Source organism: Phocoena phocoena, chromosome 14 (genome assembly GCF_963924675.1).
Source record: "Phocoena phocoena chromosome 14, mPhoPho1.1, whole genome shotgun sequence".
Taxonomy (NCBI): domain Eukaryota; kingdom Metazoa; phylum Chordata; class Mammalia; order Artiodactyla; family Phocoenidae; genus Phocoena; species Phocoena phocoena.
The window spans coordinates 26,141,992-26,157,539 of NC_089232.1; the positions used below are offsets into that span (position 1 = coordinate 26,141,992).

Genomic DNA, 15,548 nt, shown 5'->3' on the forward strand with positions numbered 1-15,548 from the left:
CTGAGGAAACTCTGATCATCCAGTACAGTGTGTGTTCAGCCCCACGCCAAGCCAGTCACGCCAATGACAAGTGAGGTGCTGCTTGGAAGAAGATCCAAGCTTCCTAGGGAACACCATTATTCATCTAATGTCCACCCAAAGCACACTGAAGGGGGAGAGCACAAGAGGAAGTGGGTCCAGAGTCCAGTCCAGCAAGTTAAAAGGTAATACGAGGCAGATCTGAGTTTGCAAGAACTCATCCCACCGGAAAGGAAAGATCTTCCTTACAGTAGAATGCCAATGAAAAATATAGAAGGATATAGAAGGATTTAGAAACTCATCAGTGGATGCTACGAATAGCAGGTGAAAGCTTGATGAAGCACAGTATATATACATGGCCTCAAAACATCTCTTCAGGGCTTCCCTGGTGGCGCAGTGGTTGAGAGTCCGCCTGCCGATGCAGGGGACACGGGTTCGTGCCCCGGTCCGGGAGGATCACACATGCCACGGAGTGGCTGGGCCCGTGAGCCATGGCTGCTGAGCCTGCGCGTCCGGAGCCTGTGCTCCGCAACGGGAGAGGCCACAACAGTGAGAGGTCCACGTACCGCAAAAAAAAAAACAACAAAAAAACAACACGAAAAACACCTCTTCAAAAATAACTTAAATACAATAGCAACTTTATAGTGGAGAAATAAATCTGGCTGACACCACCTTTACCAAATGATCAAAGTTATCATCATCACCAATATTGGGAAAAAACCAACATCGTGTGTCTCTTGATATGATAACATTGAGAAGAAGAATATAACATCACCCACACAGACGTGCAGCCAGAACATATAACCTTAAATCTAATCATAGGAAACGTCAGATAAACTGAAACTAAAGGGTATGCTAGAAAACACCTGGATTGTTCTCTCCAAAAATTTCAAAGACAAGAAAAACAAACATCTCTCCCAGCTGACACCAGACTAAAGAGACAGCAAAATGCATGCTCCTGGGTTAGATCTTGGAGTGGGGGGAAATAGCTATAAAGTACATCATTGGGACAACTGATGAAATTTGAATATGGATGTGGATAAGATCATATCACATCAATCTCTGTGTTCTGGACATGGATGACTATACTATGGTTATGTAAAAGAATGTCCTTGTCCTTAGAACACATACACTGAAGCATTTAAGGATAAAGGGTATCTCCAGCTTAATCTCAAATGGTTCAGAAAAAAAGTATATGCATACATAAAAATATATTCACATAGAGAAAATGATAAAGCAAATACGGCAAAATGTAAACAATTTGGGTATACAGGAGTCCCAGGTACTCTTCTTTAACCTTTTCTATAAGTTTTTAAAATTCTATCAAAATAAAAAGTTAAAAGAGAAATTAGGGGACTTCCCTGGTGGCGCAGTGGTTAAGAATACGCCTGCCAATGCAGCAGACGTGGGTTCGATCCCTGGTCCGGAAAGATCCCACATGCAGCGGAGCAACTAAGCCCATGCGCCACAACTACCGAGCCTGCGCTCTAGAGCCTGCGAGCCACAACTACTGAAGCCCGCGCGCCTAGAGCCCACGCTCCGCAACAAGAGAAGCCACTGCGATGAGAAGCCCGTGCACCGCAACGAAGGGTAGCCCCCGCTGGCCACAACTAGAGAAAGCTCGCGTGCAGCAACTAAGACCCAATGCAGCCAAAAATAAATAAACAAAACAAATAAAATTTTTAAAAAGACCTGTAAAAAAGAAATTAGTCCCTCAGGTAGAACATACAGTATATTAAACAGATGGTTAAATGATACTAGTCCCCAGATTGTCAAACGTGGCCATCATGGGCTCCAAAGCGGTAGCGGGGAGCTGGGATTTGGGACAGGCCTCTGGGAGATGAGCAGAGGCCCCAGCCTGTGGTTCCTATCTCATTCTCATCACTGCCCCAATTCTGGCCACTAAGGACCCTCATGCTTTTCCAACATGCTTTTCTGAGCTTTGCACATGCAGTTCTCATTGCCTGGAATGCCCTTCCCAGCTTCTGTGAGGTCTCTTCGGCTTATCCCCTCAAGCATCAGCTCAATGTCACCTCCTCTCTGACCTGGTTCGCAGATTGACCGATGCTCCTTCCCCTAGGCTCCCACAGCACCTTAAACATGCCTCTATTAGCACTTATCACCTGCCAAGCAGCTGCCTCCCCCCACCAGATGGTAGTTCCTTCAAGACAAGAGCCCAATCATAATGACTTCTGTGCCTCCCGCCCAGTCCACCGTCCGTCTGCCCCACAGGCCGTGGAATACGCCAGCCTCTCCCTGACGCCGGTGGAAGACGACTATCTTTCAGAACTAGAAACTAGGAACAAATACCTTTCCTCCAGGAATGTGGCTGATCACCCAGTTCTCCCTTCCTTCCTTCTTTGAAACCTAAACTAACGTGGCTGCAAAGGCTACAAAATCTGAAATGATCAAACTTTACATGTTTACATGTTTATGTATAAAAGACAGAAGAAGCATGCATAAACAAGAACATGAGAGAGTAGCATGGATTTACAAGAACAGTGTCAGGAAGACTAATGCTGCATGAGCTGAGGCTTCCCCAAATGCTCAAGACAACTAAAAGGATTTTTTTTTTTTTTCCCCTGCGGTACACGGGCCTCTCACTGTTGCGGCCTCTCCCGTTGCGGAGCACAGGCTCCGGACACACAGGCTCAGCGGCCATGGCTCACGGGCCCAGCTGCTCCGCGGCATGTGGGATCTTCCCGGACCGGGACACGATCCCGTGTCCCCTGCATCGGCAGGCAGGCGGACTCTCAACCACTGCGCCACCAGGGAAGCCCTAAAAGGATTTTTAAAAGTTATTTTTGGTGTGTGAGTAAGAAGAACGAGGAAGGGCTAGGCCCGCTCTTGTGCCTGTGAATTCCCTGGGAAGGAAAATGCTCTTCAGACCAAAGAGAAAAGAAAAGGAAGAGTAGATACAGATAAGAGGAAAGTGACACCAAGCCGGGTGGGAGACTTTAAGAAACTCTAAATTCCAGTTTTCCCAGCCAAGGGATCCCACTGACACATTCCTCACACCTGCCAGTGATCCTGGAAGAAACTTGCCATCAGGAGAAGGTGCCAACAACAGGTGAGAAAACAGCAAGTGTCATCCCCAACTTTCAGAACACTGGGTGAGTTCAGTCCGTGTAAGAGTCCTGAGTGGACAACTAAAGGGACCTCAAGGAGTCAGGTTCAACGAAGGCCATCAACCCATCAACACGCAACTAATCTTAGTGCTTTGTGCTGTGTGGTCACTGGACCAGGAGATAAGGAGGTCACAAACTCAAGGGCTGCAGGTCAAATCTGCCACAAAACAAATCTGTTTTGTTTGGCTTTTGTTTGTTTTGCCAATGTTAAAAAAATAAAATCAAATTTCACATGAAACCCAGATTTTCTTGAAAGTCCACACTCCTGCCTGGCAACCTCGTCTACAACTGAGCACTGACCACCGCTCCAGCTCACCCCCAGCCACATCATTTGCACTGCCTTCTTGAAACCCAGGCCAGGAGTCAGGGATTATTTATTAATTGCCTGAATTAATTATCACTTCATTCATTTGTATTCCTTGCCAAGGCCCTGGGTTTGCGAATCAGGTTGCAGACACTGAAGTTCCACAAGGCTGGCTGTGACCCCTTTGAGGGACAGCTATGGAAAATGACAGGCTGAATGGGCTGGCTCACCAATGGCTGAATGGCCATGCCCCGCTCAAAGTAAGAGTGGTGTATCGACTGCGGGTGGGGGGCGGTCTGTAGTGGCCTGCCACAGGGCTCTGTCCTCAGAACTGTCCTGCTCAACAGATGTATTAATAATGATAGTGAAGGCACACTTATTAAATAGAGAGATGTTGAAAACACGAGGGATAAAACCATGTTAAGTGATAGGACCAGGTGCCAAAAGGTCAATAGGCGGGAGAGAAAAAGATCTAACAGGGTAGATAGGGTCCTAAGCCACATCTGTGCAAATTAAAGATGGAGGAAGCACATAACAATGGCAGCAGTGCACATGAAAATGTCTTAGAAATCAGGAGGGATAAAAGACTTACTGATGGGGGACTTCCCTGGTGGCACGGTGGTTAAGAATCCACCTGCCAAGGCAGGGGACACGGGTTCGAGCCCTGGTCTGGGAAGATCCCACATGCCGCGGAGCAACTAAGCCCGTGTACCACAACTGCTGAGCCTGTGCTCTGGAGTCCGCGTGCCACAGCTACTGAAGCCTGCGTGCCTAGAGCCCGTGCTCCGCAACGAGAAGCCACCGCAATGAGAAGTCTGCACACTGCAACAAAGAGTAGCCCCTGCTCACCGCAACTAGAAAAAGCCCACGTGTAGCAACGAAGACCCAACACAGCCAGAAATTAAAAAAAAAAAAACGACTTACTGATGGTATATTCAACATGATGTGATATGGCAGCTTCAAAAGGTCTTATTACTCAAGGTTTCTTCAAACTTTTTTTACTACAAACCACAGTAAGAAATACATTTTACACTGTGATCCATTATATCCTTATATATAGGACAAGTTTGTAAAACAGTATTTCCCCTTACTAGATACACAAACCCCTCCCTCCCTCTTTCTTGCAGGTTGCAACAATTTAAGTTGATTTCACAGTCGACTAACAGGTCCCAACCCATTTGCAGTTGGACACACACAGATAGGAACTGACCGGAACAGGACGGCAGCACAGGCAGCAACAGCCCTGCTCTGCCTGGCCAGCCCCTACCTGAACACAGGCTTCCCTCTGGCGAAAAAGGAAGCAGGACAGTTCAAAACCGTAAGAGGAGCAGGTCCCTTTTGGTTCTGAAGAAGACAAAACTCAAGAAGACCTTTAAACATCGGAGGGCCTATCATCTGGGGAAAAAATTAAACTTGTTTCAAGTGGCCCCAAGAAGTGGAAGAAGAGAAGACTTAGGCTCAATTTAGGAAAAGTTTTAATACTGAGAGATACTAAAAAATACACTGAAATCCTGTCCCCCTGACAAGCAGGGGGTATTGAAAAGGAAACCGAGCAGTTATTTGACGATTACTGGCAAGGCGCAGGACGACGCTGGCGGAGGATGGAGGCTAGTCTAGGTGCTTGCAAAGTCCCAGCTAGACATGCCCCAACCCTAAAGCCCTCCACACTTTATATCCCTTACTTCTCACTCCCCTCTGGGCTGCAGCAAGCACCGCTCTGAGGGTGCTCCTTGAAGTTTGGTCTCCAGCTGCCTCTACGCTACAGGCCCACTGAGAGCAGCCTGGATAAAACAGACCAAACTCCCCGTCCCACCTCCAACAGCTCCGTCCCCGACTCCTACTCCCACGAGTGTCCCCAACCCCGACATCCTCCACGTCCTTCTAATGTGACCAGTCACCAGGTCCAAACAATCCTAAACGTGAGTGCCTCTCTGTTCTGTCTCCTCCCTTTCCCTTCCTGCCCTCCTAATTGGGACCTTGGTGTACGTACACACTTTTTAATTGTCCAACTTGACAGGAGCTCCCCAGCCCCCTACAGTCTTTTCTCCACCCTACGATCTGCTGTGGATCACATCCCTCCGTCGAGACTCCCAGCGCCAACTTCACAACACTTCCTCATACGCCACCCTTGCTCAGCCTTCAGAATTTAATAAGAGTGCCATCTGCACGCACCCACTACTTGGCAGGTGTGGCAGAGTTTACTTTCCAAAGATGGACACCACAACCCCTCCACCCACATGCACTTCTGCCACGGAGAGGTGGGGTCTACGTTCCCTCCCTTTAAATCAGGGTGAGCTCGTCACAATGGTCAAAGTGCCATTGTCATGATTTTCAAAGCTAGATCATAAAAGATAATACAGCTTCTGCCTGATTCTTGGGGACACCCACTCTTGGCGCCCAGCTACCACACTGTGAGGAAACACAGGCCATGTGGAAAGGCCACGTGAAGGTGTCCGCGGACCTTTTCAGCTGAGGTGCCAGGCAACGGTGGGCATCAACCTGCCAAAACAAGTGAGTGAAGGAGCTCTGCAAGGATTCCAGCCCAGCTGTCCAGTTACCTCTAGCTTTTGAGACTTCCCAGCTGAGGCCCTACACATCAAGGAGCTGACACCAGCTACCCACACTATTTCCTTCCTGACTTCCCGGGCCAAGGACTCAATGAACATAATAAAATGATAGCTGTTTCATGCCACTGAATTTTGTGGTGGTTTCTTACCCTACAACAGACCAGACTGTATATTTCAGGAGCATCAAGAAGTTTATAAAGCAAAAGGCAAGAGACAGACCCATAAACAAACAAATGCCCTGGAGCATACTGGTGCCACGAGAGCAGTCTATCCAGGGCCTGGGGCACAGGGGCCACTTCTCTCTGGGAAGGTGGACGTGTCTGTCAAGAAAGGTTTCACCTTGAAGAAACCTTCAGGACGAGCCTTGGAAGATGGGTAGGTATTTTGGAGGAGGGGAAGGAGGAGGAATTCTAGATGGAGGGACTCACATAGGCAAAGGCACAGAATCATGAGAAGGCCCGGTAGGCCAGGGGAAGGGTGAGCTGCTGGGCACATCCTGAGCATGAAGCGTGGGGAGGGCAGATGTGTGGCTCATAGCATGAACACACAGGAGCAAATTTACGTTTCAGGAGGGGCGCTCAAATGACTTCACAGAGCACTGACTGCAGACTTCAAGGCTGGTGGCGTGAAGACCAGTTAGGAGACTAATGCCGCTGTCCAGATCAGTGATAATAAGGGCCTGAACTAAAACAACATCAGAGAGATGGGAATGAAGTGTGATTATAGAAGCAAATGATTAGATGTAGGGGGTGAGACAAGGAACAAAATCAACCCCCTCCTGATAAAGTCCTCCTGGACCAGTACTGCTCACCACAGGTCTGAACCAGATCCCACACAGTCACCACATACAGCCACCTTCTGCTGGGGAAACTTTTCTAAGAGAGGATGACCAGTTACACTATAAAAACTCCTAAGGGACAAGGCTTCCATCACATCTTCAGAATCTGACAGAGCGCTCAGTATGTGTTCAAAATGGTCTGCTGCTTCTTCCTCTGGGGACCTACTGGTACAAGCCTCTTCCCCCCTGGACTGTGAGAGGCTGCCAGCTGAAGCTCTGGGCAGAGTTTGCAGTCCTCCTCTGCTAAGGCGCCTGTCACGGTACACACACGTAGAGGTCTGCAAAGCTGCCAACGCCATCAGCAACTGACCTTAAGTGCCCTGCATCCCCATCTGCCTCCACAGAGAGGCCCACCAAAGGTGTCGGTGCTGCCCCTTCTCAGAGCCCCCTTCCAGGCACAGAACCCCACCCTGCCCTCACTGGGACCCGCACACTCAGTCTTCCCAGGTCTCTTCTCTGCTTTCACTAGGAAAGCTCCAGCCCATCCCAGGCTTGGCGTGGACAGGCTGCGGGTATGCTCCCCTCACCAAGCGGTGGGCAGCAGGGGTTTGTCACTGGAAGACAGGCAGAATAGATGCCCTTCTACAGCCAAGAGACCTAACCCCTCACCTACTTCATGAAGGGTTGGCATGTATGTACAGCATCGCCACCTGCAGAAGACTCCAGGTCTTCCTCCAGGGGCCCAGGAACCCTTCTGGAATTCGTCCCTGTATCCTGCTTGGTCAGGACTCCCAAGGTCCCACATCCCTCCTCCTCTACAGGCTGCTCCTTTCTAAGCTGCCCATCCCCCACAGCTGGTCCCTCAGACAATCTGCAGGTACCCAACAACAGCAACAGCCTGCCTCCCCACCCCAGGGGCTCCAGAGCCCCCTGGATGTCAGGCAAGGCTGAAGAAGTGTGGAACTCCACCCCCAAACACCTCATTTTATCCATAACACAATGAGAGGCGTGGAACTAACACCAGGTTTTCCGAGTCTTTCCTGACTCTCAGAATGCCAACACGTGAAACCAGATCAGCAATCCTCTATGAAAGGGAAATGGAAGGAAGGCCGGAAGATAAAGGCTACTACTGTGAGAGATCAAAGTCCTCATTCACCATCCTTCTTAGGGCCTCTAGGAATGGGGATATTAGAAGAGGCAGAGTCCCAGGGTCTGTCCTGCTGTTCAGCAGTTATACACGGTGTTGGAAGAAACATGTCCAAGAAGGTGTTTTTAGCCAGGATGAATAAGCCTGCAGGCAGGCTCCACAAAGGCCAGTGGCCAGGAGGCAGGGCCGATCTGCAGCACATCCTCTACAGAGGAATCTCCAAGAATGAATTCTCATGGGACTCCAGGATAAGAGTGGCTGCTCCCCAGCCGGCTGGCCAGCAAATCCCAACCCCGCGCTTTCCCAGCTGCCCGCACCGCCACCTCAGCTCCTCTGCTACTCCAGCAGCTGTTCAACGGCTGCTTTCCAGCTCCATCCTTTTCCCCAGCCCTAGAGTTCAGCAGCCACCTCCGCATAAAACCAATTCCTTCCTTCCCTCCCCGAAATGGATGGCCCCACTCCGCCCCCCAGTAGCACAGGGGTTGTATTTATGGCATTTTCCGTCTAGAGTTGATCAATTATTCATCTCTTCAGAGAATTCTCCCCTCCTGGGATTTATTGATGATACAAATCTATAAGTAGGGAAAGAGACCTTTTTAGGGGGACCCTTTCAGAGGATGCACACATCTGCTTGTTTTTGCAGGAGTGAATGTGAGAGAGTGTGTGTGAGTGTGTGTGTGTGTGTGTGTGTGAGTACACACGTTGGCTAACCCAGTCCCTTGTCTACACTCTCCACATCTGAGCTCTCTCTGTAGATGGCAAATCTCAGAAAGTTATACCTAACTTCTAGAGACTGTCATGTGTAGCAGTGGGTGTCCTTGTGTGGGTGGCAGGAGGTCATGTTTCATGTGGTTACTACGTACATACCAATGACATATTTTAAAATCTAACTTTTTTCCTACTACAGAGTGAACAGATACAGCAAAGCTCTCGATGGCTGGGGTGATGTTCACGAAGAAGCTGAAGCAAGGCCTAATTCCCTGAGGTCATCGCATCTGGCAGAAGCACAGGACTGTGATTGTCCATGCCCCCGATCTAAGAGTAATTAATGTGGTTTCGGGGAAGAAAGGAGAAGAAGAGAAGCGACTCGGAAAAGTCTCTACGTAACTACGATGCAGTATTCTTATGACAGGCCGAGTTATCATGCTAATCACGGCATACTCAATTAGCCTCCTCCGGTCATCATAAACTCCTAGAAGGCAAAGGCTCACCTCCACAGACGAGGACACAGTATCAGATAGCAATCCAAAGGAGCAGACATTTTTAACCGCTCTCCATCTCACTTAAGGAAATGCAAACAAAATAAATAAGACAACAGAAGAAATATTAAAATTATATGTGCCGAGGATTTTCCCTGAAGCATTCATAGTAAAGAATTACAAATAACCTAAGTGCCCCAACAACAGGTGAGTGGTTTTAAAATGTTTCTTTTCATGAAAAGAGAATGCGGAATAAACGTAAGTAAAAAAATACTCAACTTCATTAGTAAACAGAAATATAAAATAAGACAGCTGTGAGAGTCCATTTTATATCCATTACAGAGAATTTAAGAGCAAGTATGTTTAGTGGAAATCTTGCCGCCACCACTTACTAGCTGTGTGACCTTGAACAAGTTAATTAACCTCTCTGTTCTTCATTTTTTAATCTGTATATCTGGGGTTAAAAGTTGACCTCTCTATGCCTCTGTTTCCTCATCTGTAAATCGAGGATTAATAACAGTACCTAACTTCACAGGTGGTCATGAGGATTAAACAAATTAACATATGAAGAACGCTTACAGGTACAAGCACCAAGAAAGGGTATTTTAGTTTGATACCAAGTGCTAGTGGGATTTAGCAGGAACTTTTTCTTATGAACCACTGGCAGAGGGCAAAACAACCATTTTGGAAAGGTCTGTGGTGCTATCTTTTAATGGTAAACATGCACATAACCTATGATTCTAGTCCCAGAGACACGCTGCATATGTGCATCAGGAAATGTGTACACAAATGTTCATAGCAGCATTACTCATAAAAACCAAATTGTGGAAATATTCTAAGTGCTTACCAACCACAGAATGGACAATGGAATATTATACAGCAGTGCAAGTGAATGAACCATAGGAACATGAATGAATCTCAGAAACTACACTGAGTAAAAAAAAAAAAAGCAAGCCTCAAAAGACTGTATATAGTTGACCAATTCTAAAAAGCTCAAAAAAAAAGCATATATAAAAGTATTGTGTAAGAATACAAACACATGTAATTAAAACTTTTTTTAAAAGCAAGGGAATGATAAACACAAAAGTCAAGGTAGTGGTTGCCTCTGGAGGTGAAGAAGGGGGACAGGGTTGGGGAAACATCCAGGGAGTTTCAGTGATGTTAGCAACATCCTAGCTGTTAATGTAGGTAGGGAGTTTACATGTGTTTATTATTATGCTTTATATTGCAGTATGTTTAACATATATGAAACACTACGTCAAGTATGTTTCAAATAATACATAAGAAAAATTATAATATTCCATCAGTAGATATATGACTATTTAAAATGATAAAGAATGAAAACACAGGGAAATGTCTTCAATAAAAAAAAGAAACTCAAGAATGTACTTATAAATATATGCTTTCTGATGGTTTTTATGACAGGGGAAGTGTTTACACTACTTGAAGTGGAAAAACACAGGATTTGAATTATTGCCCAATTTAAGAATCCAATTCTGTTAACAATGCATGTCTGTGCACACAAACAAAACAACAGGAGGAATTATGCAGAAATGTTAACAGTGCTCATCTCTGGGTAGCAGAGAATGGGTATATTCTCGTGTTCACAGTCTCCAGAATTTATTGTAGGTATTGCATTTTTATTTAGGGGGGAAAGCTTAAGAATAGAGTACCTACAACACACCTGAAAACCCTGCACAAACTATGCGGGCCTCTGAACAAAAACTGGAGCCTCACGGAGAGGAATTCGTGGGTGCATTTTCTTCTTGCTATTTCTGTTGACACACACACACACACACACACACACACACAGAGAGACAGACAGACAGACAGAGAGAGAGAGAGAGAGGGAGAGAGAGAGAGACAGAGAGAGCGCTGAGCAGCCCTCTGGGAGGGAGACTGGGTCTGGCTGAGGCGGGGTGCCAAGCCTGAGATTCCCCACCCATGAGAAGTCCTCTGTAAGTCACTGTGCCCAGCACAGCCCTACCAGGCCGACCCCTGCAGCAACCCCTCACCCACCAAGCAGCTTGCTCCTCCCCACAGCGACCCCGGCAGGGGCGGGGTGAAGCCGAGCCCAGCCGACTCTCCAGACGGAAGCCCCTGCCTCAAGCAGCAGCCCAGCACGAGGCCAGCAGGAGGAAATGGAGCCGACCACATCTGAGGCCTGGCGAAAGGAGCGGCAGCTGCCTCGGAGGCCGCCAGCGCACGAGAACCAGAGAACCAGAGAACCAGGTCAGGATGCAGAGGCGGCCCCTCAGCCAGACAGCAAGACAGCCTGTCTTCCCCAGCACACACACACACACACACACACACACACACACACACACACACCCCACACACACACAGCGCCACAGCCACCGAGACCATCGCCCAAGCCACGCAGTGCGTGTCCCACAGCCAGAAAAGCCCCCATCAGTCCCCACCCAGGCCGCGCAAGCCCCCGGCCCCACCCACCCAGCTGCTCGTACTCAGTTCTTACCACCCACCTCCTACCCCCAAAGTCTGAAAAGCTAAGGCAGTGAGAAACTTTGCCAACATCACAGTCCACTGACAGAGAGCCAATCCTTGACTAATAGCTCCGTGCATTCTCCCTAAAGGTGCCCCAAACCCCATAAAACCTACTGGCAGTTCCGGTGTGTCAAAAGGACCAGCGCTAGAGGACGATGATGAGAGCACAGCTAACAGTTCTGAGCGCTGGGTACTATCCTCTGCATTAAGAAAGCACTTTCATGTTTAAACAGAACCTTTTCAAGTCTTCCAACAACCCAACCCCCATTTTAGTGGATGAGCAACTGAGGCATGGAGAGGTTAACTAACATACTCCAAAGGCTGGAAATGGGTGAGTGGCAAAGGCTAAATCTAACATGGGGCCGATAGTGGATGCCCATGGCCTCCTAGCTACCAGGGTTCTACTCTTTCAGAGAATGAGTTCCCACATTTGCAGGAGAGTCTCAATAACTATGGATTTCAGCCTCCTACTTGAACCCCTGTTGAGTGAGTTTGCCCTCATCCATTCCTTTCTCAAAGACTCGAGAGGACTTAAGTTTTTCTCATTCAAAGAAATGAATCTTTAAGCCAACACCCAAAAATCTGTAGGAAAAGCAACTTTTGACAGAGGAGGCTGGTGGAGGCCAGTCGTAAGACAGTCTTCACATAGTGGGCTAGGAAATGGAAAAGGGGGGAAGCTGACATTTAGGGAAGCCAGAAGGCAGGAAATTGGGGAGTGCAAACAAGTTCTATTTATCCTAAACCCCTGGAAAAAAAAAATCACACAATACATCTCAGTGTAAAGTCTTGTTACCTGCGGTCACTGCAGGTCTGTTAGCCCAGATAACTGAAAGATGCCAGTAACCTGGGTTCTTGTACATGTTCATCTGAAAGTCCTGTCTTCAATGTTGGGAAAAAAGGGAAACAGGAACCTCAGCCTTTCCTCGTCCATTTTCTCCTTCCTGAGGTCAGGGGTGATGAGGAAGTCAGTAGGAATCCCCCTCCCTCTCTGTGGCAGACTCCCAGTCTCCCACCCACCCCCACACCTCCTTCCCTAGGTTTTTGTGACGCTGCTGGATCCTGGTCCTCCTTCGTCCCGTCCACAAAGCTGCTCTCCACCCTTGCGCACTCACCCTCTCAGCCCTCCTGGAAACCTCACCTACACCCAAGGTTCCACTGCTCAGCCTGCACCAATAACCCAAAAGCTTCCTTTCTCCTGGACTGTTCCTCAAGCTCCTGCCCTGCTCTCCAACCAGCACATGTTTCCACTTGGGTGCAACTTAAGTTCAACACACTTAAAACCTAATCCAGCACCTGTCCCCCTTTTCCAGCAACTCTTCCTCTGGACTTTCCTTTCTTAAAATTCATGTAAAGAGTCCTTCTCTTGGGTATCCTGGCTCAAACCTTCGGTCACCTTTGAAGTCCTCCCCTTTGTTTCCCTATGCAAGCAGACCCTAGTCCTGTCAACTGCTCCTCTGGACAGTATTGCAGATCTGCCTTCTTTCAGTTCTCTCCTTACTTATCTCTCACAGGGACAATCAATCGTAGGAGGCTCCCTGACTGGCCAACCCACCTCTGCTTTTGCCCCAGCACATCACCCTCAGAATCATATTCAATCCACTGAACCTTGAGCCTACATCCCCCAACTCCCAGGCCAGGGTGCCCACGAATTCACTACTTCAATCTTCTCTTTTGATATGACAGAAATAAACGAGTACATAAGCAAATAAATAGACAGATACATGTATCGAGGGCAATAAAGACCTTTGCATCTCACAGTGCTGCTCCTGGGAACTTAAGTTTATAAATTTGCACTTCAAAAAATATTTTCTACGCTTTAGTGAAAACTGAAAACTCAGGATGAGGGGAACAGTCTAGTAAATTATGATACAACTCAGTGGAATATTATACACTCATGAAAACCCCAAAATTATGAACACCAGGGAAAATATTGGGTCAAGTGGCAAGTAAACACCATACTGTATGGACTATGTAAAACCATGCATGCAAATGATAAAAGAGGGAAAGTAGGGTTTTTAAAGTGAAAATAGCTACAGTAGCCCCAAAGAATTATGCAATTTCACCTGCAGATGCTATCAGCACATTTTAACAATCATACATTTCATATATGAATATATAAAATTATGCATTCATTTATTTATCCCTCCAACAAATATGTACTGAGCACTTACTATCTGAGTGTTAGTTTTAGGCACTGCGGATACAGCAGTGACCGAGCAGTCCCTGCCTCATGGACAGACTTTTTAGATGTTTGGATTTGTCTTGGGTTCCATTCAAAGGTAAGTTCCTTCAGGGCAGAACACGTACCACTATCTCTAAAATGTGTGTAGCAGTATAAATCTGTCATGTACTCTGTGACTTTGAGTATGTGATGAAAGCAATGAAAACTGATATTAACTGTAAGTTTATCTCTAAGTGAAGCTGCCCTTGGTGTAATTACTGATAGAATATCAAAGGCATACTAAAACTCATTATAGAGCCAGGGAAAACCCTGGTAGATGACCCAAGAGAATACAGAAAGATCATAATAGAACGACAAGGACAGTAAAGAAGAGCTGTAGAATATACTGAGAGAGATGGAAGAAAAGAAACGTCTGTCACTGCAAAGTGAAAAATGAAGAGGTAGGGACCTCCCTGGTGGCGCAGTGGTTAAGAATCCGCCTGCCAATGCAGGGGACATGGGTTCGATCCCTGGTCCGGGAATATCCCACATGCTGTGGAGCAACTAAGCCCATGCACCGCAACTATTGAGCCTGTGCTCTAGAGCCCGTGAGCCACAACTACTGAGCCCGCAAGCCACAACTACGGGGCCCGTGTGCCACAACTGCTGAAGCCCGTACGCCTAGAGCCCATGCTCCGCAACGAGAAGCCACCACAATGAGAAGCCCGCACAGCACAATGAAGGGTAGCCCCCACTCACCACAACTAGAGAAAGCCCGCGCACAGCAACGAAGACCCAATGCAGCCAAAAATAAATAAGTAAATTAATTTTTTTAAAAAAATGAAGAGGTAAAAACAAGAAATTCAAAACAAAACAAGAAACTCCCACTTCCCAGAGATGACCATAGTTTACATCTGGCACCTTTTTTCTCCTATGCAACGTACACAAAATTGGGGTCACTGAGTATATCTGGGTTTCTAAAAATGATGAGTTCTTCCCTACTGTATCATAAGTATTTTCCCATAGCGTTAACTCTTCTTCAAGAATTTCATTTCTAATAATTTTACTGCTTTCCCTGGCACATATATAGCACATGTACAGCCCCTGATGTTGAACATCTAGTTCTCTCACATTTTGCTACATTCCCACGACACATACTAACGGTCAGGGTAGTTTCTTTCCTCCTTCTCCCACCTCTATTTGGGCCTGTGATTCCTCTGAGGACAGGGATGGAATACTGGGCACTAAGTCAGGGCTCTGGTCCGCTAAATGGATGGATTCTAACAGCCCCAAAGGCTGTATATGTAACACCCTTGATAAGAACAGTAGGATTTCACTCACATTAGCACAAGGGTTTCATCTCATTTGAGTGACAACTTAGAAGGTATGTCTCTAGTCTGCCTTTGGGGAGGAACATCACGCAGTGACTAAATGGAACGAAGCACTGATACACGCAACATGGATGAACCCTGAAAACATTATGTTAAAGGCAAGAAGCCAGACACAAAAGGCCACCTATTATACGATTCCACTTACATGAACTGTCTAGGGACTTCCCTGGTGGTCCAGTGGTTAATAATCCGCCTTCCAACGCAGGGGACACAGGTTCAATCCCTGGTCGGGGAACTAAGATCGCACATGCCACGGGGCAACTAAACCCGTGTGCCACAACTAGAAAGAAGCCCGCACACCACAACTGCTGAGCCCACGTGCTCTAGAGCCTGTGCGCCACAACTGG

At 47.3% G+C, this 15,548-nt stretch overlaps 1 protein-coding gene across 2 annotated transcripts in view; it reads right to left on the reverse strand.

Annotated features, from left to right (window-relative positions):
* TET3 (tet methylcytosine dioxygenase 3) overlaps nt 1–15,548 on the reverse strand; it is a 104,438-nt gene that overhangs the window by 52,791 nt on the left and 36,099 nt on the right. The gene's annotated exons all lie outside the window — the stretch shown is intronic.